We start from the raw sequence: 23,545 nt of genomic DNA on the forward strand, positions 1-23,545 counted from the left end.
CAGGCATATTAACCCTGTGAACTACTTTATGAAAACTTCAAGCTTCCACTAGACAAAAGTAAGTTCTCTCTCCAGAAAGAACATAAATCACCAGAGTTATTTTGATACTTTTACATTACATGCACTTTGTGATTTGCTTAGTAAATGTTCTTTGCAGCAGGCATATTAACCCTGTGCGCTACTTTATAGTGACTCCAAGCTTCCACTAGACAAAAGTACGTTCTCTCTCCAGAAAGAGCATCAATCGCAAGTTATTTTGACATTTGTACAATACATGCCCTTTGTGATTTGCCTAGTACACATTCTTTGCAGCAGGCCATTAACCCTGTGTAATACCTTGTGATGACTCTAAGCTTCCACTAGACAAAAGTATGTTCTCTTGGCTGTCATGGTGCTCACAGCACTCAGAGCATGAAATCGTTCGGCGGTATCATTTTTACATTATATGCACTCTGATCTTCTTAGTACACTTTTTTTGCAGCAAGCATATTAACCCTGTGCGCTACCTTATGATAACTCCAAACTTCCACTACACAAAAGTGCATTCTCCCCTTCAAAAAGAACATTAATTGCCAGGGTTATTTTGACATTTTTACATTATATGCACTCTGATCTGCTACACATTGTTTGCAGCACAAATATTAATTCTGGGACTTATCGTTGTATTTTTATAATGTGATGCAAGCTGGAAACCAGCCCTTGGAGTAGTGTTGGTAGAGTTGTCCAGCTCCCTAGTTTGATGTGTGATTGGCTCATTTAGTTTATGTTTCAGCTTAGCATGCTGCAAATATAAAGCAGAAACCTGACTAGATGAACTACACACATTTGAGTCTGTGAAACTAGAGCTGGGTGTGCATGTATTTATAAAACTAACCTCAAAGAAAGCTAACAGTTGATTATGCTGTACAATAGTTAATATTTTACAACTAATATTTCAGTTCATGACTGACTGAGGATTATTAATATCATGTGAGGAGCCTCTCCTCAAACATGTGAAAAATCATGGGTATTTTGTTTGACTCCATTGACTGCAGTAAAGGGACAGTGATCCAGCAAGAACGCATACTTGGAGTACAATTATTTATTCATTGCCCCGCTGGCAATATCGTCTGTACCAAATGCCAATTAAATATGTTTTGCACCTGGGAGTAGTTTGTGTTTTAAGGGCCTTGTTTAAAAAAACATTGCAGTACTACTACTAGCCCTTTAGTTATATGCAGGGCCACTGGGATTATGTGCAGAAAGGAACAAAATATGCGGCAAGGTCGACCAATTATTGTGGCACAAAAGTCCAGCTATGCATTTACAATGCCAATAGCTTCAACTATCAGTAAATGAGAAACCTATTGCATTGCAAATGTTTGTTTTTGAGAATACTTGTGAAGGACTCATCATTAAAATGAACAATTTGGGTGACAGCGGACAGGCCTGCCTGGTTCCTTGCTACTGGTGTGTTGATTGTTTTACCTATTTTTGTTCTCCATATTTGGTTGTAATAAGCCAGGCTTCTCCACCAAGTAGCCTGTATGCTACTGGTAGTTCTCCAGCTACCTGTAGGTTGCTCGTCTGTGCACAGGTTTTTTAAAAATTCTTCTGCTTGGTTGAAGTAATATATGTATACCAAAATTTAAAAGCAGTTTGTTCGAGATGAAAATATGTGTATTTTTAGAGCTCATAAACTGATGTTTGGAGAAAAAGAATTTCCAAAATGTATTTAAAGCAGATAATTGAGTAATATAGCACGGTGGAGCCATTACGAATATTTATACCTTGGTGCAAAGGGGAAGTGCAGCTATGGCTGTTAGGTATTCTATGTTATGTTGAAGCCTAGATTTCCATCTCAGGTGAATAGTGGTGCTAAATAAATCCACTTTGATTGATTGATGTACTAAACCCAAAGAGGCATTTCAAATTGACAAGGCCTTATTTCATTAATGCTGACAAACCTGCACCACGGTGATGACTGCTGTTAATCTTGCATTTGGTGGCCACTAATGTCATCTTGTTGTATGTGGTCACTGTTAGGACACTAATAATATTGGTGATTTTCCCTGAACATAAGTAGCTCTTATTGCAGAAAGCGTTGGAGACTCCTGTAATAACCCAATTTGGAGTTGCTTCTGTGATTCCCATCTGACAACGTACTGTGTATCCAACGCCTTCTGCAGGCCAATCTATAATATCATTGATTTGGGATGTTCTTGGGGGACCTCCTTTATGATCCTGCAAAGTTGTCATCGATTTAGTGGTGTTCCTGTTAGGGATAAACCTATTTTGGTTGGGTTCTATTATGTTTTTCAGTGATTAGAATACTTGTCTTGCTAAATTTGTTATAATCTGTACTTAACATGTATAGGGGTCTCTATGGGGCTCTAGTCAGTGGGTTGCACTGATATTTAATTATTGAGATTACTTCTGCATCCTTAGTCATGACAGGGAGGAGGCCCATTGATAATGCAGCCGTGTACAATGCTGCCTGGAGCAGTACTAATATGTCCACAAATATGCTAGAAAATTCTACAAGGAATCCGTATTGGCACAGGGTTTTTCCCCTTTCGCGTTTTTTATTGCTTCTTTAATTTAATTTTCAATAATGGACTGAATTAACAGTTCGCTGTCTTCATGTACTATATGTTTCACTGTAGCACTACTCATCTCTTCATCCATTTCAAATACTCCGTCATATAATAGGTGTCCGCCACAGTCTGCCTCAGTGTGTATACATGTTCAATATTTGGTATGATTAAAGCATCCTATTCGCTTCATTATCGTAGTACACCTTTTTCTAGCCTCTGGTTGTGGTCCTGTGTTTGTGGATATACAGCCTTCATTTTGTCTTCAGTTATATATTGTAGTGGCGACTAATACCATTTCAAAGAGTAGGGGTGTAAGACTTTGTGAACACATGAGCCCAACAGGCATATACGGGGTTGATGGGCTCACCCCAAGAATAGGTTGGAAAAAAGAGGGACAATTGGCACATTTTTAAAGTAATTTTAATACAGAACCTGGTGCAAATGCAAGAAAGTTCATAAAGCAATTCTGAAGCTGTCATCTTGAACTTTTATGAAACAAGAAAGTATATCCCAGATCTTAGTGCATTCATTATGTTCAACAGCTACTGTAGAGTGCAGACGGTACATTGCCATAAGTATAGTTTTTTAATGATCTGGCTGGTCGTCAGGATAGACTGATGATTGAGTGAGACTGACAAAGTAGGCCACTCCCTCTGTTTCCCTGCTCGTGCCCACCCATAAGCTTCACATGGTGGGGGAAAGCCATCAGGAAGGATGCAGCTGGTGCTGCTGAGGCTGCTGCTCATCGGACTGGCCCTTCTAAACTCCTCAGAGGCCACATGCTATGTTTGTGCCCACCTGCCCCTGCTTCGCTTCTCTTGTGCTGTGGCTGATTCTGTGGAGGCCTTCCACCTGTAGTAGCTGCTGCCAACACCGCTGCTGCTGTTGCCATCTGCCACCACTGTACCTGGATCACCCGTGGAGACAAGCAGGTATGGGTGTATGGCAAGGCAGCAGGTGCTGTGGTTGCAGTTGTGGGTCCCCCACAGCAGTTGTGGAGCAGTTGTGGAGCCATGGGAGCTGTGCTGTTTGCTAACAACTAGAGCTCTTGTACTCTCTTTGACCTCAAGAAGCTCTACTGTACTATCATACATCGGAGTTGGCTGTGGGTGGAAGGGTCAGCTTTCAGCAAGACCAGAGGGAGGAGGTAAGCGACCACTGCTGTTGGATTGCTTCCTTGATATGTTGTCCAGTAGCCCCATTAGCATCACCTTAACTCTACTCCTTCCCTACTTTTTACGAGTGCCTAACTGCTGCTGCACGGTTGAGACTGGCGGGATTAGCAGGCCTTACTTGACTTATCACGCTATACCTGGTTATAACTGGCTAATAACTAGCTAACAACTGTTCGTCCGTCTGCATTTAGACATCAGACCTGGGCTGGGCTCCTGAATTGTCACCTGACACTCACTGATACTCGCTCATTGCCGTCGGTGACACTGCTTTGTTACTTGCCCTGCCATTGCCATTGAGTCACAATGCTTGCTTACTCTGTCCATGCCCACCGACAATTTGCCCACTTTCAGCACTGAATGAGCATAGCATGTGGGGTGAGTCTACATCCCCCAGATGTTATGGCGGGCAACACGCTAAAAGTGCTCTAGGGACCCTGCTTAGAAGACCAGGCCTAGAGGAGGATTATCTGCGTCTGCCCGCGGCCAGCTGTGGTATGGCTGGGTCCACCCTCTCTGAAGTTTTGAAGGGTGTGTATTTTGGCAGTACACAGCTCAGGTGCTGGAGGTAAGTACATTATTTTCTCCCAACAATGGTCATCAAGCGTAAAACTGCTCGGGGAGTGGGTCCCAAGGGGCAACTGTTATGCCCAATGCAACTGTGACAATTGATAGCATGCTTCAAAGGGTGGTGGGGATAATCTCCACTGAAATTACACAGACTGAGCACATGCTCTCTCTGGAACATGGTTCTAGGATAAAGGTACTTAGAGCCTGTCTTCTGTCTAACGATAGTGACCCTTGCCCCCTGAACCCTGGGCTGTGGCACTCCGACACCTTAGCTGCAATAAGGTCCAGCAGTGAAGAGGAAGAAAATGGCAGGGAGGGCACCTGCGGCAAAAAGAAAAATAGCTATTCAGCAACAGGGCAAGCTCTCTCCTTGACTTTTGGCCCAGAAACAGTCTCAGCTGATCCAGACATGAGACTCCTTGATTCCAGACCCTGTAAACTACAAAATGTTGTTTGATAAATTAAGTATTATTTTAGAGCAGGCAGAACCAGGGTGTAGGAAGGCTGCTCTTAGTACCACTAATATGGCCACAGTGGACAGAGGTTTAGCTGGAGATAAGGACATTTGAGACATCAGTGCAGGCTCTACTGAAGGAAGTCTAAATCATAACACTGAAATCCTGAATTTGTTGCCAGAAGCCTGTCCCTTTGTGCTGATTTTAACAGGAGTACCCCCCCCTTAGAAACAGTAACACTGGAATCATGGGAGGAGCTTCACAATAAGACTGCTCACTGGGTAGGCAACCAGAAATACATCAATTCGATAGGTATTAACAAGATCAAAATGGTGCGGGGGTTGTTGGGTGGGTTTCAGCACTAGAAAAGACATTAGTGGGCACTGCATTGTGGTAATTTTTGTAATCCTTCATGGGTGAGGCACATATTGAAGGCAAAAGAGGCAAATATTTCTAACGGATCTAGAAATACACTATTTTCTTTAGGTCGCTTTTACAAACCAAGATTGCTGGATGCCCAACAACACACCCCTAACCCACTCGATCTGGGGCTCCCATTGGCACTACAGAATAGGTTTGCTGTGTTAAGTGGCTTAACAGGTGTAGACTGACTGGGAGACAGATCAGTAAATACAAAGGAACAAATATCTAGTCTCATAGCGACTGCCTCACAACCTGCCCTTTCAACACCCCTCACTGAATATCTAGACAACGTTTCTGGTTGTCCCAGCCCTACATTAAAGAAATTGAGCTGAAATGTAGCAGGGCTTCAGTCCAAGATCTTGCTTCCTGAATAGCAAGCTTTTTTAAGGCACTATTACATTATAATGTTCCACGAAACGTGGGATACCCAGAGAACAGAAACAACGGGTTCCTGTGCCATAGCACCCTACCCACTCCTTCTTACTCAGGCCGTGCTTCAGGGGAGGTTACCCATCTGGGTGAAATTAGCAGCTAGTGAGTGTGTTAGAGCTTCTAAGCCCCCTAATTGCCACCTCAAAGTGGTGAGGTATTGGAGGAATATGATCCTCTACCTAGTTAATTTTTATGATAATTATTTTATTAATGTCTCTAACTCTAAATTTCTGGTCTTATTGGATTATATCTACTCACTATTGGGTGATGTCAATAAATTGCAGGAAGCTTTTCTGGGCTTAGCTGGTGATTTTAATACAAGGCTCCCCTTGCAGTTTTTTTATGCTGTCACAAGTGCTCCAACTAGCTTGCAAGCGCGCAACCTGGAGAGTCCTGAACCTAAAGGGATGGAGCTGCAGTTACACTTATCTTCCTATGACTTGTAAAATGTAATGGATGTGGCACGTAAATAACTGCTTGGTGCCAACCTTTAGAGGCAGAGGCTGTTCCACCACTATTAATTTCTTCTTTATCTCATCTCCTTTAATAGAGGAGCTTATGTATTGGAAAGTGGTCCCTACAAATTCTGGTGACCACAAACCCATAGGAGTAGCTTTTGTAATACCACCTAAGCCCCAGTATAGAGTAGATCAGTAGTTCCCAACTTTTTGACTTCTGTGGACCCCCAATTGGAATCCGGGGACCCCATATTGAGTCATTACGGAATGCTGGGGAAACTAATCTGTTAATATTATAAAATTTTCCAAGCAGTGGCTGACCCCGAGGAGGCTTTGTGGACCCCCAGGGGTCCCTGGACCACAGGTTGGGAACCACTGGAGTAGATAGTGAGCCAAATCATCTGCAACCACCAACAGATAACCTTAGGCTGGTGTGGAGATTAAGCAAGCCAACCCAAGTCTTTCACCAAGTGATTAAGGAGAATTTTGGACTTACAGAGTCATGTTTGGTAGACGTAGAGACTAACCAGCAAGTGGTAGGTGCCTATACTGATCTGTGTACAAATATTAGGAAAGCTTACTGAAACCCTCCCGCCCTGCACATTCTAGCCCTAGGTGGTTCAACCATGGATGCTCAGAGGCTAATCAACAACTGTGTCAGGCACGTGTTGCAAAACCTAGGGTTCCCTCTGTGGTGGCCAGTCAGTGGAAGCACTATAAATAATTAGTAACATGCAGGTGCATGAGGGAAGTGACACTACAGCAATTGGACTCCCTTGGAGCGTCAGCTGACAGGAAGAATAGTAAAGTCTTCTGGTCCACTGTGATGGGAATGAATAGACTGAACCTAACTGTGAGCCTAATCTGTTGTCATATCCCTAGTAGATTTTGGGAGGCACATTTCACAAAAATCTATGCTTCTACATTAGCTGATACTGACCCCTTTATGGCCAGAAACAAGTGCTCAGACATCCAGGTAATCATGTCGGAAGTTGAAGATGCTATTAGCCACAGTATTGGTGGGAAGGCCCCCGGTCCAGATGGGGTACCGATCAACCTTATAAAGTGTAATCTGGCAACTCTTTTAGCAAATGTTTTTTAATAATCTTGCCACCTTCCCACTTCCTGACACTTGGAAAACCTCCATCACAGAGTGGACACAGGATTTGTCCGCTTTATATCCTTGCCAATATGGTTTTAGAAGTCGAGTGGGAACAGTTAAACAATGCCTAAATCTGTCATTAATAATAGGAAAATATAATGTTGCTAAGTGTGTACCCCCCTTATATTTGGCATTTATGGACCTGACCTCAGCAGTCCACTGTGTTAACCACTCTAAATTATGGGAAACTCTTCTGTCTTGCGGGATAAATGAAGCACTGGTGCACTTTTTTAGGATATTTCCACAGAAATATGAAGGCCAGAGTCAGAATTAGTATAGATGGAAAGTTACCCAAAGATATAAAAAATTCATGGGGGTGAGACAAGAGTGTGTTATGGCCCTCTTTTATTTATTTTATATATTAATGAGCTTCACTTTTTTTTAAAAAGTGCCACTCCAGATGAACCCAAAAGTAAAGGCATTCTGCTTCCTTCTCTCCTTTATGCAGATGATGCTGTGCTGATGGCACCGACCCAAAAAGCTCTGCGATTGTTAGTGAATGCCGTTGTGGATTTTATGGGTACTCTGGACCTGCAAATCAATTTTTCTAAATCCTATATTATGTCATGTGGCCTGAAGTGTAAGCTGTTAGCAACCCTTACTGTAGACACAAATAGCCTAAGATGCACCACTTTTTCTTATTTGGGGGTTACCTTTTCCCCAGCAGGATCCTAGATGCCCCATGTCAGAGTAGGACTAAGTTGTCGAGGGTGGTTGGTTCATTATGAAATCTACCCCAGCCGCCTGGGGGGATGCCTTTAGACCACTGCTGCACATTTATAAAACCCAATGTGTTCCTGTTGCAACATATGGGACATGGTTTTGGGGTTCCTCTAACTGCAAACCTATCCAAACTGAAGAAAACTGTTTCTATAGGAGGGCTCTGTCAGCCCCCATACTATCTTTGTCTGTGATTCGACATGAAGAACTGGGTCTATCATATGTATCAGATCACTTTAGAACATGCCCACCCCTACTGTGGGTAGCATTATGGAAGAATCCAGAGGCTACTCTAACCTGGGATAATATTAAGGACTGTCTGGAGTCCAAGAGGGGACACCAAATCCTATGGTTAGTAGGAGTGGAGTCTGCCTTTCGAAAGACTGGTCTGCAACACAAAAGGAGGATGGGCGAAGTGTTGAAACTTTTCAAACACTCATCCCCAGTCACAGATATGTGTTTAATCCACTGTTCTTTTGCTCACCATGACACCCCAGTTTGGACCCATTCATTTGCAAATCAGTCTTGACCCTGTTCCCCATGGGAACAGTCTAGCCCGAACTGCCAGGCCAGGATCTCCCTTGACTGGAAACAAGCATTCTTGGACCAGTTTCAGGGTATCGCACTTAATCAGCCACGCTAGCTTGAATCCATTTGCACAGTGAGCAAGAGACCTACGTCTGGGCATACCCTTCCCACGTAGGGAAACTTTAGCAACACAAAATGATGATGGACGGAGTGTTGAAACTTTTCAAACATTCACCCCCAGTCACAGATCTGGATTTAATCCATTGTTCCTTTGCTCACCATACCTCCCCAGTTTGGACCCAGACATATGCAAATCAGTCTTGACCCTATTCCCCATGGGAACAGCCCAGCCCAAACTGCCATGCCAAGTCCTCCCTGGACTGGAAACAAGCATCCTGGGACCAGTTTCAGGGTATCACCCTTCATCAGCCAGGCTACATTGAATCCAGTGGTACAATGAGCAAGGGACCCAAATCTGGGCATAACCTTCCCACTTAGGGCAACTTTAGCAACACAAAAGGATAATGGACGGAGTGTTGAAACTTTTCAAACACTCACCCACAGTCACAGATCTGGGTTTAATCCATCGTTCTTTTGCTCACCATGCCACCCCAGTTTGGACCCAGCCTTATGCAAATCAGTCTTGACCTTGTTCCCTATGGGAAGAATCCAACCTGAACTGCCAGGCCAGATCCTCCCTGGACAGGATTCACACATCCTGGGACAGGTTTCAGGGTATCACCCTTTATCAGCCAGGCTAGCTTGAATCCAGTAGCACAGTGAGCAAGGGACCCTTGCTTACTGCGCCACTGGATTCAAGTAGTCGAGTTCTATCCTGCATTATACATGTCTATATGATTTTAATATGCTTTACTTCTATGGATATTTGACTTTCCAAATAAAGATGTTTCTGCTGTCTGTCTGATGATGTCATTCTGGTCATTGCCAAAATAAAATGTATTAAACAATAAATGCAAACAAATTGTGTTCTGTCCATAAACACAAACACACACTAGTTCTTCACTATGAAATTACATATTATATAGATGACGGCATACTCCAGTATGTCTATAAGAAGTTGTTTCTAATTTTCTTCATATAGTCTAGTTATATCATAAACATTTAATAGAAATGCTATGTGTTTCTTTCTGTTACTAGAGGATAATAATTGACTTGATAAAGCAATGCTTAACATTTTCTAAATATCTTTATTTGACTCAATTTGCATTTGAGATCTACCATAACGTTTAGATTTTGTGATTTGCCTGACTGGGCACACTGAAAGAACCCGTCCTATCTGGTTTCTGTTAAATGCCTGTGTATAACTATTTCACAAGAACATCTACAAGTCTAAATCCTACAGGTAGATATGGACACTGATCAATGGGAATAAATATTATTAATAATAAATAACATACCTCACACTGTGCATATGTGATATAAATATACAATACAGATTTATTGTTTTTGACACTACAGTGACAAAAGTGGCTAAAACACTACTTGGAACAAGTATCAATGAGCAAAAATTCACTTATTTATACTACAGTGTAGATTAAAGTATATGACATTATGACATTTCAGAATAACTGTGGGATTTAAGAGTTCAATGCCTGAATTAAATATCATTTTTCAAAGGAAAACAGAGGCCAAACAATGCACAGTTACTGTGTGTGAGTGCTTTCAATTGTGCCAGGCGGCGAGGAAGCGGAGCGTGCTTTTTTCCCCGCATCTCTCCACACAACCCGGGCATAGACCCTGGAAGCTAATCCGTGGAAGGTTAGCACGGTTGGAGGGCAGTGGGGGGAGGGGAAAAGGGCCCGGTGGTCATTGTTAATCGTTGTTGGTGCTGGTTGTCCAGTGGCCTTCCGGACAGTGAAAGAAGCCAGGCCAGCTGAAGGACTGCACCTAACGGGAGGCGCGAGAGGTGGAGTCCTGCACTTCCCCTCATCACGGATAAGGCTGATGTCTTCTGAGGCAGCCCTAGACAGCCTCACAGCCAGTGGACAGTGGCAGCGGAGGCAGGGGAAAGTGGCAAGGCCCCCTCTAAGCTCCAACGTGGCAAGCATTTGAGCAGCACTTCGGACAGAGTAAGGAGCTGGTTCACGCCGAGGCTGGTACACGCCGAGGCTGGACGTCGGCAGGACATGGTGTGCAGTTTGCCGAGGAGAGCTGGGTGAGCCAGGAGTGGAGGGGTGACTGTAACTGAGGTACTGGGCAATTGTGGTATGCAGCTGCCTCCCTGCCTTAGCCCGTGTGCCCGTGTGCATCTCTGTAGAGCGGAAGTCCTGGGTACTCTAGCAGAGCCCATAAGGAAAAGCTTCATTGTGCTCTGTTGTAGGTCTCGGTGGAACTTTAATAGTGCAAATCCTTCAAAGCACGGATTGGTCTGCTTGGTACAAGGTGTAAGAAGTAAAGCAGTTCAAACGAGAATAGGATTAGTTCCGAATCAAAATGACCTCTAAACGCATGAGAAGGAGCAGGTCTTTTCTCAGTCGAGCCTGTAAAAAAACTAAATCAAGTCCCTCAAGAAATAAGGGTATTCATCACCTGAATATAAAAAGTATGAATTCTATCCTCCCATTTGTCTAAAAGGACCCATGTGAGACATCAGTTGGTAAGGGAGGAAATTACCTCAGCTCCAACAATAATATCTCCCAAGGTTCCAAAGAGGGTAAGCTAACTGGTATATGGTAGGTTCCCACTTGGAGCAATAAATTTAGAGCAACCAATTGCCAAATATTCTTTAAAGTTCCTTGAAATATTTGAAGATACTTCTCAAAACGTTATCCAGTTTGAAATGTATTCAGAAGAGATAGATTAATTACATATTGTACATAATTGATTGGATCATAGGACAGAATGAACATTCAGCCAGCCGACACGTGTTTCGCCCAATGGGGTGCATTCACCTGGGCTTTCTCAAGGCTGTAGAAGATAAAAGGAGTTACAAATTTAAGAAAATGTAAGAGGACAGGGACATTCGAAATTAAGAGCCAAAGAACACCAAGGCGTGAGAACCCAAAGTTCGTCAGGAATAGATAAACCTGCATGCTGTCCATATCTGTCCGTGAAAAGAGGAAAAGTGAAGGGTTAACATTAGAAATCCATGCAGTAATGGTGCCAAAGTATAGAGCAATTCCAGATTGGAAGTTAGAAGGGTGTTAAGAGGAAGAATAATCAAAATGGTGATATCCAAAGTGAAAGTTAAAACATGAAGCCGCAAGTTGTGAACTAGATGAAGAGAAAAAATATGTTGAATAATTCAAATCAATAACTAGGTAGTGGTGCCAGCACCGCAGAATATTAGTATACTTGGATAATCCGACTTGAGTCGCCATGCAGCATGTTTGATACAAATGATGCCATTTGGCCAAATAAAACCTCCCCAAGTGCTCCTATTTCCAGCTCTATATGGGATATTCAGAATATTGGAGAAAAGCCCAGAAGGGATACAGATGATAATAGGCATAAGGAGTTACCTGATAGCCTAGAGTTTTGGACTATATTTGATACTCATTTAAGTCCAAATCGATCTTTTCTTTTGACTTGTTTTTCAGAAATAGAGGAACTTAAACTGATTGAGAGTAGCAATATTGTGCGGGTTTTTCTTGATCAAAGTATAGGTGGGTGTAAAGCAAAAGTCTGGTTCTCCTCTAAAACTAATTTTGGTGAATGCTGCACAATTACAGAGTAGAGGTATTGATGTGACACCAGTTTGGGATAAGATAACATACCATGGTGGGAAGCATTCTTCCTATGACTCAGGCCCCACGAATAGCAATTCGGACTGATGGGAAAAATGTCCTTCTTCCTTTGGCAAAATTGTGCAAGTCTCTTTATTTCAGGGTGCAAGGGTGGTGAAGGTTACGAACGGTCCCCTTCAACAGGTTATCGGTCCCAAATCGAATAATTAACCCTGACTTTTCTCTGGTCTCTTGGAATGCCGCAGGATTAGGGAAACATTTAGGGAAATTAAATGTAATTCATTCATTTAAGGCTGATTTGGTATGCATTCAAGAGACCTGGTATTCAACTGATTTTTCTTGCCCGGGTTTCACAGTCCTTAGTATAAAAGCGCAGCCCTCAAAAAAAAGCGCATGCAAAAGGGGGCATAGCTATGCGTTTAAGTGACAGACACAATTGGGAATTTGCTTGTCCTCCTGTTACATCAAACTTCTTCCAAAAAGTGCGAGTTAATTCAAGTGGGGATGAGGGTAGGAATTCCCCCCGGTTATCATAAATGCATATATTCCAGCGAAAAGGAATTTGATATTCTTCTTCAACAGATGTTTAATCATATTTATTCCCTAGGAAATATTTCCTAGTTAATAATAATGATGGATCTAAATTGTAAATTTTCAAATTCCTCGCTTTACATCTACTGTCACCTAGAAAAGAACAAGGCGTTGAACATCCCGCCCATTTTATTCCCCTCTGGAATTAGGACAGATAAAAGGGGACACATTCTTTTGAAAGGCCTGAGGACCCTTAGTGGTATTATTCTAAATGGGCGTTTCTGCTCAGATTCAACTGCATCCCATACTCATAAGTCCCCTATTAGTAGTTCTATCATAGACTATATTTGTGCTTCGTATAATATCGCTCAAATAGTAGAGGACATGGAAATCATTGACACCTCGCTCAGTGACCACATGATTCTTAAACTCACTTTGAAAATTCAGCTAGCCGAGATAGATTCTTGGTCCATAAAAAGCAAAAATATTAGCATCAATGGGAAAAATAGGAAAATGTATTGGCCTACAGCTAAAATAACGTAGCTGAAACCACTTCTTGAAAACATAGTGGAAAAGACTGAGGTATGGGGTAGGGGCCCCTTAAAATCTTTTCCCAAATTAATGGTACTAATAACTGCTGGTAACCAGCCCTGCGTAGTAAGCCTTCTAAAAAAAAGTTTCGTTCCCCATTGTAAAACTAAATAGAGAAATTAATAAACTGGTAAGACGACAGCTTGAGTATAAGACTACGGAAAGGAGTAGAAAATTTTCACTCCTTAAGAGAAGAAGAGTTCGGTGAAACTGGCCATTCAAAAGGAATGAGGCAGACCACAAGTGGATCGCTTTGAGGGAAGCAGCTGTCCCAGTAAAACCCTGGTAAATTCTGAGCTCCAATCTCCAAGGGTTGCGGAAATCGCAAACCTCCTTTTACCCCCGATAGCTGAGGATAACTGGAGGCTGCATATTTGGGCTCTCTATGCCGAAAATCAGGACCTGGACCTTGGGAAAGTGGTGTCGGCACTAAGTTGTGTTAGGGAAGAGGCCAATTGTTGGCCCACGCCCTGTGTCTGAGCTAGAGGGGATCATAATCTCAATGCACTCATCTGGCGCCATGGGTCCTGATAAGGTCCTGATGTCTCTAATTAAACGGGAGCCTTCACTCTGGGCAAGACTTCTTCACCCAGTATTTAATGCCAGTTACTCTCAAGGTAGGATCCCAGATTCGTGGTCGGGCAGTATCATACTCCCCCTATACAAAAAAGGGAGATAGAACGGTTCCTTTAAACTATTGACAAATTGGCCTCCTGGATGCAATGGGCAAAATATTTTGCAAAAAGTATTCTAACGTAATTAACGGAGTGGGCGGAGGAAAACTCCATTCTCCTGGTGGAACAGGCAGGCTTCAGAAAGGCTCATAACACCCTAGAGAACATCTTAGTAATGCAAACAATAATTGATAAATACGTCCAGACTAGAGGGGGAACGCTCTATGCCGCTTTCATTGATTACTCCACTGCGTTTGATGGGTGGACAGGAAGATCTTGTGGTAGAAACTGTACAAGCTGGGTGTTCCGCCTTGCCTGTTGCGATTGGTCATAGCCTTATATTCTTCGACTTGGTGTAAAGTTCTTATGGGTGTAGAGCAGGGCTTGTCATCAAAATGTTCTAAAGAAAATGGCCGAAAGCAAGGTTGCATATTGGCTCCATTACAATCATGCCTTCCCAATAGTCTTCAGAGTGCGTATGGTCATGCACCCATAGTGGGTGGCCGTCCCATCGCCTGCCTACTATATGTGGATGACATAGTGCTCTTTGATCTCACTCCGAAGGGCCTAAATCAACGTTTGGCCACTTTAAATGCTTACTCTGGGCAGTACCACCTGAGAATTAATACATCTAAGTGGCAGGTGGTTTGCTTTATAGAGAACAAATCCAGAAAGAACATTTCTTCTTCCTGGTTTTTGGGGCAACATAAGTTGGCGCAGGTAGATGCATATAGGTTCCTGGGTAAAAAAAAGTGATCAAGATCATATCTGCAATAATATCAGCAAGGCTCTCTCACACGCACAATGCTTAGTGTCTTTTTATGATGCAAATGGTAAACGCCATTTCTCACATTTAGTGACTGCCTATCAATTAAAGATCACAGCTACTCTTCTGTATGCGATTGAATGCATAGATATAGATGACTGGGATCTTCTTGATAAGACAGAAGGCCAGATTTTAAGACGCTTGTCCTCTTGCAATAATTTAACCTTTGGAGCAGCCCTAGGACTTGAATTTGGCATCAAGAACATCTTTGCGCAGGGCCTCGTGGCAGTGATCCAGAGTGTACATTGCCTCATACACAGTAAGGAATCTGAGAAATCTGTTTTTCAAAGAGATCTTCAATAATCTGAGAGGAAAATCCAGGCTCTTCAGAAATTATACCCATGCTGCTCAGCTCTTGGAGCTGGACTTGGAACTTCTTACTTCGACTCCTCTTATAATTCTAAAAACAATCTTGAAGGAGGTGTCATGGTCCAAAAGCTTTTTGATGGATCTTGAGTCGTGTACCCCCAAAAGAGGCCTTGATAATTTAATCAAATCAGTGTCTCCTAAAGTGGTTCAGCCTTAACTGACATGGAATCTCCAACACGGAGTGAGGCGTTTGTTTATACTGATCAGACTCAATAGAGTGCCTCTTAGGGATTTAACCTCCAAATGGATGGAATTACTAATTTATGTGATTTATGCCAAGGTGGGGTACAGAACCTCAAGCATATTCTATTTGTGTGCCCAGCTTTAGCCGCTCCGAGGATATTATGGTTGAACCCCATTACCTGCGGTTAAATATTAGATCTGCCAAAGAGGCCTTAGATCTATTTTATAACCCCCCCAATGAAAGGTTCTGCTTTAGGACTTTTACATTTTTTCAAACTTTCCTGAAAGCTATATTGATTATGAGTGAATAGCCTACCCTTTGGGACCCCGTGTGGAAATCAAGAACCGTATGGTTTGTAGGAGTTTTGATAGTTTCCTGCTGGGGTCTTGAGGGAGGACGGGCCTCCTGATTGCTTAAGAAACTGTAAGGTTGCCTTGTTTACAAAGTGAGATTCGCCAGAAGTGGGGAGAGAGGAATGTAACCACTAGATTTGCTGGGTGGGGATTTTTTAGTATTTGATTCTGTTTTATGAGGGTAAACGTATGCCATCTCAGGATTGAACTTCGCAGTTTGGAAAGCTCCTGTAGTGTGTGAAGTACATTGAAAAGAATAGATGGCTTGAAGTTTTATCTTATTTAGGAACTGTATTAACTTATTATAATGTTTTGTACTATTTTACATGTGGACCTCTTTGGAGTTCAAAATCATGTCAATAAAAATTTAATTGAACATATTATGTTTTGCACATCTGCAAATACTATATAAACTATATAGGGTATGCCTGACAACTATAAATGACAGAGTACAACAATTTATGTTGAACAAATGTACATTTTTATATAACAATAATAAATAACAAATTCTGTGATATTAGCACAGAAGTCACTAACTACACAATGCCTCAGTTTTCACCCAAAGAACATTTTCCTTAGTAAACCAACTGAGGAATATGAACAGGGGCAATTTATGTGGTTTTATCACTCTACACAGAAGTAATCCCCTATGCTCTGGAAATAGTGGGTTTTGTTAATGAAAATATTTGTTTATTACAAATACCCATGACAATAGAGTATGTGTTACCTCATAAATCATGTAGATTGTTAAATTCTATTGACCTTGAAATGCCTTAACAGTTTTGCCCTTTTTTTATGTTCCTTTGTAACATTGTCAGATGAATAAAGTGTAAAGGGTGTATGTGTATGGTTTTAGATCCAATGAAGTAATATACTATGTGCATTGTCATGGAGGCACAGGTCTCCTGAGACTTCAGTTCACCTATATTCGTGTAGGGCCTTTACCTATAAATGACACCCAAAGCCTCAAACACTGCCTTTACCTCATCCAGACCTGATGCTCAGCCTTGCTAAGACATAAGTCTTATTTGACAATAACAACAAGCCAGAAATAGTATAAACCACCTCTATGTCATGAACCTAAACAGCTTCAAACCCCAACTTCCATCTAATGTAAAGTCTCTGATTCACACTAACATTATGCTCAAGGAACACACTGCCAAAATGAATGGCAGCATGGTACCATCTCTCTCTTTAAAAAAAAAAAAATGACCCTTTCTTCAAAAAAGCAAATTCAGGCTCCACAGTGGCACACCTTCAGGGAATCTTACAAGCTGCAGCAGATCTCACCCAAGAGCTGAAGAAAAATGATGACATCACCCCGATCCTGATGGAATTCCATTGGCTCCCATTCCTGGTTCGCAAAATGATCAATACCAGCTGCATTATTTACAACACAATCAGGACCCCCAATTATCTCACAGCGAGGTTCACAAACTCTGGTGGTTCTCTGCACACCCACAGCCAGGACACAATAAGACAGAAGACTAAGAAGTGTAAAAACAACAAGGCAGTAGACTTTTCAATCCATGCACTGAGTATTTGACACAACTTCCTTACATCCATAAGTACCACCCCAGCACTGCTACAACTTAGGAAAGATTTGAAGACACACCACTTTGTAGGACAGTACACCATAATGCATTACCCATCAACAACCAAGCTACAGCCCCTATCACCTTGTGACTTTATGCTGGTCTTTGACCGTGTGCAGCACTCATGGCTATGTTTGCACTATACAAATAGTGCATTATTCATGCATGGCTGATCCAAAATAGCATAATACTCTTGGTAGTGATAAAGTGGACTAAATACTTTGGGTCTAACTCACAAAGGTAACATAGTTTTGAGTAAGTTTCGACTTTTGAAAAGGTTTACTACTTTTCGGTGTTTACAAACTGCACTTTTGTAATACATCATAAAATAAATGTTAAGAATTAATAACATATATTGATGCATTATGTTTTTAATTCAAAATATAGATTGTTACATATTTTAGAGTTAAATAAATGTGTACTAATCGCATTTATATATTTTAACATTCACTTATATTTGTTTTTATTTGTAACTATTTTAGCTCATTTAATTTAGTATTTGTTCTAAGGAGTTTTATTTTAAATCCCTACCTCCATTATTTCCTACATGAGGGTGCTAGTCATGTGTTTTTCTCGACTTACTACACAAGTGTAAGTTACTGAATACTGAAAAGTAGTAAACTTACTCAAAAATGTAAATTTACTCAAAAGTGTAGTTTGTGAATCAGGCGCTGTGTTGCATTGTAATCATATGTCATAAGAATATTGGTAACATTACATGTTGTGAATACCCGTAACTGTATGCGACAATATACAAGCTGAAAAAAAAAATCATAAATTAAATGGGTGTGTTGAATCAGATAACAATTTTAAAGAAGGCTGTATCCAACTACACAACTTAATGAAGTAGGCTCCACTAAAATGCAAGCTGAATGACTTTGCAATGTTTCAAATGATCAGTTTTCAAATTGGGAGCATCTATGTGGTAAAAGCCAGGAAGACTGGTGTCTGGCATACACCAGCCAGTGTACTTCTAAATACTGCACTTCTAATGATACTACAACAAACAAGGAACCACAACAGTCATAAATGTACTAATGAACAGCCTTGGAGGATCCAACCCACACACAGCCACTCATGCACAGGACCACACTCACAAATTAATGTACCTTTGTTTTTTCACTATATATATATATATATATATATATATATATATATATATATATAATCCACAACTGGTAGGACGATCCCACCAAACGGCTGCACCAATTCCTTCACCGACTCGTGAGGACAAAAGAGAATCAAAGTTCGAGAGTAAGTCTCATGCGCATTATTGTATTAGTTGAAACATAATCTTCTGCAAAGAATGTCTACGCGTTTCGGCAGACGCCTTCTACTGGACAAACTCGGCCCATAAAACAGCATTGTATATATACACATTAAAACCATCATCTGTTTCTATAACATGCTAGTGCAAAACTACTAATGCGGCCATCTTTTAACATGCAATTAACTGAAGTAAGCATTCATATTGTCCACATAATGCTGCCTTCAAAGTGTTTCTCGTATATTATTTCATGCTAGAAATGGACACTGATGAAAATTAAAGGCAGAGAAAAAGATAATGATGGTTAAAAGCAATGAAATGATGGTAAAAACGATTAAATCGCTAGTCTAGATAACTGTAATATATTATACAAAAATCCTAAAAAACATCTATTATTAATTTTAATAAAGAGTAATGTTCAGTATTATCAACAGCTATTTATATATATATATATATGAAGTGTCGTTATAGTTAGGTGAATATGTCAAAAAACTTGGAACTAAAATAAAAACAGAAATTCACCAGTTATAGTTAGCAGAGTTATGACCTCACATATTACATATTACATCACTCATAACACCTTCTATGACATAATTTTGAGGCATCACTGATATCTTAAATAATCACTGGTGACATCATTGATGACATGATTCAAAGAGTGTGTTAGTTTTCCAACTACTTTTGCACAGCCTGTGTCCAGCTAATGGGTGTAAGTGTTTACATAATGCATACTACAACAATTAAAACGGGGGGGGAGGCCATGAGAACCCCCTCCCCAAGCCTATTTTGGCCACTGGAACCCAACCCCAGGAGCTCCATTAATTAAATGTGAGTGCCCCGGTGCCTACAAACTACCATGTTGGGTACCGTGAGGGAGCCCCCGCCCAGCCCCACAGCCCCAGCCAGCTCCCGCATGGTGCAAGAGCTGGCAATGCTTCCTCCCAAAGGAAGAAGCCATTTTGGCTACTCCCTCCGGGTGGGAGCAATGTATATTCTGTTTCCCTGCCTGCATCAGTGTGGGCAGGGAAACAGAGCATAAGTCTGCTCCTTGCTGGTGGGAGCGTTTTTAAATCTATCTGAACATACCCCTGCCGAACAGGAGCAAATAGTTGTTTCCGGAAACTACTGTGCCCTAGGGGTAGGTTCCCCAGGACACAGTAAGTGAGCCAACCCCAGGTAATGGGCTCTCTGCAGCCATTAAATGCTCAGGGAGGGGGGGGAACTTGATCCAGCTTCTTTGAAAAAACTCTCCTCTTATTTACTAATCAGCTCAGGGGGATGGGGTCCCATGGCTTTCAATGGCACAGGAGTGGGACACAAGGCCCCCCTCAATTTATTTTAAAAGAGATTGGCACTGGGGGGGGGAATAATTTTGTCCCCACAGGGTGGGGTTCTTGGTGCCTTTAAAGGCTCAGGGAGGGGAGTTGCGCAACCTTCCCCTTAATGAATATACTTGGCCCCTGGGGATAGGGTCCTCATTGACCAAAATGGGCTCAGGAAGAGGGATTCTACTCATGCCCTCTCCCCATATATTTAAAAATAAAATGGTGGCTGTCATTTTTTTGGTGCAATCTTGTGTGAGTTCAGCAGGATTGTAGAATAAAATGCTGATTTTTTGGAGCACAATGGGGGTTCCTTCTGGGTCCCCCCAAAGAGCCTAAGGGGGTTTAACCTGCCCACTTATATATATATTTTTCAACTTCAGGACAGGGAACTTACGCCCTCATTATGAACATGGCGGTCTGAGCCGCCAAGCCGGTGGTGGCGGTAATTACCACCACCGGCATTGTGGCCCAGACCGCCATATAATAATCGTGGCAGAACCGCCACTTTTGTAACTCCGCCGCCGCCAGGCAGCCTGGCGATGGCAGAGTTACATATCCGACAGGGCAGCGCTGCAAGCAGCGCTGCCCATCGGATAATGTTCCTGGTTTCACCAGCCTTTCCCCACGGTTTACCCCGCCAGGGAAAGGCTGGGGTAATGGGTGCCTAGGGGCCCCCGTACACAGCCCGCTGCACGTCACTGCCCGATTTAAGGGCAGTGACATGCGCAATGGGTGCTGCTGCACCAGCCGCACTGCAACATTGCTGCCGGCTCCACATGGAGCCAGTGAAAATGTACAGGCCCTACATTCCTCTGGTCTGGCCCAGCGGAATGTACATAATGTGGCCTGCTGGGTCTTCGGCGCGCTGGCAGCCTTTTGTTGGAGCTGTGAGCTCCAACCAAGCAAAAGCAAACAGCTATGTCCTGGGGTGGGCACCCCAGAACTTAACAGGAGTTGGCCCGGGGGTGGTGGTACCCAGAGCCATTACTGGCTACAGGAGACTGGCCCTGGGCAGGTGGTGGACCATGGGGCCCAGGGAAGTGTGCACAGCCCCCCATTACTGCTAATTTAGCCCCGGTGGTCCCTGGGGCTTATAGAGCCTCAGGAGGGGGGGCTCCGTGTGCCCCCCTCCTTTTTTCTAAATAAAAACTTGGGGATGTGGTGGTCCCCAGGATTCCAGGAGCCTCAGGAAGGGGCCCTGTGCACCCCTCCTTTTTTATGTAATGCCTCTGGGTCCTGGCCACCTGGGGGCTTTTTTTTAAAACAAGCGAGGGAGTCCGATTGTGATTTTTTTCAATTTTCACCAAAGTTGCAGATCCGCCACAAATTTTGTAAAAAAATGTTTTTTGGCCCTGGTAAGGTGCCTCTGGGAACACAGCACCAGAACTAAAGCATCAGGGGGCCCTACCATGGCCCCTTTTCTTTTTTTAATCTTTTTTTCTAGGGATTCCGCTGAAGCAGAGTCCCAAGATGGCTGCCAACACTTCCCCGCTGAAGTGTGAGCAGCCAATCAGATCTCAGCACGAGATCAGGAGGGTTTGCGGAGCCTTCGAGCCTATATATATATATATATATATATATATATATATACAAACTGGATTTTTCTTTATTATCTCTAAAACTGCTGAACTGATTTAAACCAAATTTGGTGTAATTCTGTCCAGCAGTTCAGGCAGTAGTCGTGTTAAAAAAAGATATATATTCTCTAAAAAACACAAAAGTTAGGTGAATTTGTCAATAACAACATTAAAGTTTTGAACTAAAAATAAAACACAGAAAATCCCCAGTTAGTTAGCAGCACTAACTATAACTTGTGCGCCCACCATGCACTGCTTATGACCTCACATAACATCACTTATGACATGCTCAATTGCTTAATTTATAACATCACTGATGACATCTCAAATGACAGAATTTGTTTCGTCGCAGCAGCGTCCTAGGGCCGCTGCGGCACAACATACAGGGAACGCGGCAGCCCGCGGGCAGACCGTGGGGAAAGCCGCGGCTCGGAAAGCCGCGGCTCAGAGTCAGGGTCACGGCACACGCCGCAGGCCATTTCTCCGGCCGCCTGTTCCAGGGCAGGCGCGGCAGGATAGAAGACCCTGAGTCGGGTCTCGATCCTTGCCGCGCTTAGCGCGCTCAGCGCGCGCAGCACATTTGATTAACTAACACACATCAGGGATTCCCCGGGGAACCCTCCTTGCCACCACTTACCTTTTACACGGCCAAAAGCCATATGCATGCACATGGCTAATTTTTATGCATGCTTTTCCCCTTCCCAGCATGCTGTTCACTTCCTCTTTTCCCTGCATGCATTTTTCCCTTTTCTTAGGAGCATGTTTTCTATGCTAGTTCTGATCTTTTTCCCAAACCAAGATGGTGGTTTTACTACTTCAAGTTTTCCACTTCCTGTTTAGGAGTATATAAGGGGAATCTATCTTTCTTCTCATTGCGTTGCAACACTCCTGTGGTGGTAGTCACTCTCCGGCTGGTTTCCTCTTGTGGCGCCAGTTGTTCTTGATCTGTCTTCCGTCTCCAGAATTCCTTAATTCCAGAATCTTAATTACTAACGTCCTTGTGTCCTCCTTCTGTTTCAGGGAGTTCCTGCTGGAGGTTTTTTACCCTTTTGGGGTTTTTCCTCTGGGACTCCTTCTGGAGGGCATGAACTGTAGTGGCTTACTATTGTCAAACAGCACCGTGGCTACCGGAAGGGGTCGCCCCTACCTCGGCCAGAGCAGGACTTGCAGGAACCGGGGCCGCTCACCACCTCTCTCCAACCTCGACGGTAAGCCCAGGGTGAATCGTGACAGAATTCATGACATTACTAATTATTACATCATTCAATGAGTGTGCTAGTTTATGCAGTGGGGGTACATATCATTTTGTCTATCTAATTTTGAACAGCCAGGGTCCAGCTTATGGGTGCAAGTGTTTACAATACACATGTGCTTCTAAACATAGGTGTGTAGAGGTATTGTGTGTTATAAATCTATGCAGTCAAGGGCAACCCTATGCGCAGGTGACTTGTGTTCATTATGTTCCACACATTTTATTGGGTTCTGCAGAAAACGTTTTTAACAGCAGTAAGATTCTACGTAGTAGATACTAACTTTTGTAAGCAGCATTGTGTTATTAGAGAGAACTGTGTCAGCATGATACTTTCTTCTTCACACATAAGACTGTGTGAAACAAGTACTAACCTATGGATGTGTGCTTGTTTTGCTTTAGAAGATGGACTATCTGTAAGGTTTTCACCACAGGATAAAGGGTGCAGGTAGAAGAATGATTAGCACCGTCAGATCTTGGTTATTTTTACCCTGTTCTTTGTAGATACTTTTTAATACTCTGTGGTGTGTTTCTTATGAAAATTTCACTGTTTGCAAACAGTGTGGTATATAGTAAGCTCTCTCCATAGAGTAAGCACTACTTACAGTTCCCAGTTCTCTACTGGTATGAACAATTCATCAACCAAGTCCGGTATCCTTCAGAGGTTTCATATGTTATTTGAAAAACATAAAGATCAACAGCTAAAATGCCTGAGGCATTTCCACTAGACGCCTTCCACTGGGCCAGTTTTCCAACACACAACACATCCTTTTTTTCAAAAGTTCATAGCCCTTTCATTGT

Source organism: Pleurodeles waltl, chromosome 1_1 (genome assembly GCF_031143425.1).
Source record: "Pleurodeles waltl isolate 20211129_DDA chromosome 1_1, aPleWal1.hap1.20221129, whole genome shotgun sequence".
NCBI classification, from domain to species: Eukaryota; Metazoa; Chordata; class Amphibia; order Caudata; family Salamandridae; genus Pleurodeles; species Pleurodeles waltl.